The 1,984-nt window shown below is 32.8% G+C and overlaps 1 non-coding gene across 1 annotated transcript; it reads right to left on the bottom strand.

Annotated features, from left to right (window-relative positions):
• Window positions 1-630: 630 nt before the first annotated feature.
• Window positions 631-738, bottom strand: LOC113719800 (small nucleolar RNA R71). The gene has a single exon (XR_003455043.1). It is a non-coding gene; the product is annotated as a small nucleolar RNA R71 (small nucleolar RNA).
• Window positions 739-1,984: the final 1,246 nt, after the last annotated feature.

Genomic DNA, 1,984 nt, shown 5'->3' with positions numbered 1-1,984 from the left:
ATTAGTTAGTTGAACTTTGTTTATAGATAAGTTATAATATTTATTTATTTTTGTGAAATAATTACTACATTATATCTTTTCTTCTTATTTGTAGTGTATGTATCGAATTTTACGGATAGTTGCACCTTTTGATCCGGAAATTAAAAGGACACTATGTAGACAAAGAAGGCACTCACCACAACAAGAGGAAGAAGAAATTCAGCACATAAAGAGAATCACTATAGAGTTGTCTTTTGAAGGAAAAATGGCAAAAAATGAAGCAAATAGATGAGCTCTTAGAGATTTTGCTCTATCGAGGACATAAGGATTACAAACAAGTATAGCATGGCCGATGGTAAATACTAATAATTTTGAGATTAAACCATCACTCATTCAAATGGTTCAACAATCTCAATTTGGAGGTAATACCGTAGAGGATCCTAATGCATACTTAGCCACATTTTTGGAGATATGTGATACTATTAAAATGAATGGAATTAGTGACGATGCTATAAGGCTAAGGTTGTTCCCATTTTCTTTAAGAGATAAGCCAAAATTTGGCTATATTCTCATGCTGCTAATATTTTCATTACTTGAGATGGTTTATCTAAGGCATTCTTGAATAAAAACTTTCCACTGGGTAAAACGGTTAAATTTAGAATGGACATTACTAGTTTTAGCCAACAAGAAGGTGAATCATTATATGAAGCGTGGGAAAGATTTAGAGATTCGTTTCGAAAATATCCACACCATGGACTTCTCGATTGGCGAATCGTACAAATTTATAATAATGGTTTATCTTTCTCTACTAAAACTACTATTGATGCAGCCGCAAGTGGAGTTTTAAAGGGTAAATCACACCAAAAAACTCAAAACTTGATAGAGAAGATGGGGGCAAACAATTACCAATGGGCAAATGAGCGAGATAGTTCTTGTGACGACTTGAAAATTTGCTTATATTTTCTTATAATTTCCTCTTATTTTGTATAAATTATTTTATAATTCCTTTACTACTAATTTTATTCTCTCAATAGTTGTAATATAAAATAGAATCGAGAGTTTTACTTTTACTTTTATAGTTAGAGCAAACTAGGGTTTTGCGCATTTCGGTAGTGTGATCACTTGGCGAGGTGTGTGTACTGAATTTGGGGTATAAGAGTGAGTATTTGGTAAGAGGAAGTGTGTGATTTGAAGTGCTTAAAAATAAGTTAGTGAATTATAAGTTAAAACAAAAGTACAAGAGATTTAAGAAAATAGGGTTGAATCGACGTGCACCGTTTGTTACCGAGTGAGTACACCACTTGACCAGTACTTTCTTACCCTAATCTCCTTGTTTTTATTTCATCTAATTTTTCCTAAATTAACCGTTAAGTCAGCCACCATTTTTTACCAAAGAAAAAGAAGAAAAGAAAAAAAGGGAAAAGAATCTTGATTGTCAAGTGTTGGCAATCAAAGCAATGGTTGACCAAGACATTTTCCTTTCTTCTTATCTTCCATTTTGGCTAACATTCCTCCATTATTTCTTCATGTTGGCCGAAAATTGGGAGAGAAAAACAAGAGAGGAGAACTTCCAATTCCAACCTTGTTATTAGCCTTGTTTGAGTTAAATCACAAAAACCAAACCGATTAAACTTGCATCTTGGTGCTTAGGAAGCTAGGAGTGGTGAAATTCTTGGGAGAAATTGCTTGGTTCCTCACTTTCAAGAAGGTTTTGGAAGGTATAAGTTCATCCACTTCTTGTCTCTATCTTAATATTGCTAAATATGCTATAGAAGCTTTGAATCTTGGAATATTATGGATGATTTTCTAGTTTTGGATTGTTTAGTGAAAATTTCAGCTAGGGTTTATATTTTTCAGCTTTAATTATGTTGTTTAACTAGCAAATGTTGGTATTGAGCTTGGATATGGAATTTGTTAGGCAATAAATGGTATGATTGTGACTTTTTAGCATTAAAAGATGAATTTCCAGCTTTGATGAGAAAATTCCAGTTTTAGTAGTGGTTGA

This window comes from Coffea arabica, chromosome 11e, assembly GCF_036785885.1.
Source record: "Coffea arabica cultivar ET-39 chromosome 11e, Coffea Arabica ET-39 HiFi, whole genome shotgun sequence".
Taxonomy (NCBI): Eukaryota; Viridiplantae; Streptophyta; class Magnoliopsida; order Gentianales; family Rubiaceae; genus Coffea; species Coffea arabica.
This window is presented reverse-complemented; position numbering and strand designations above follow the sequence as displayed.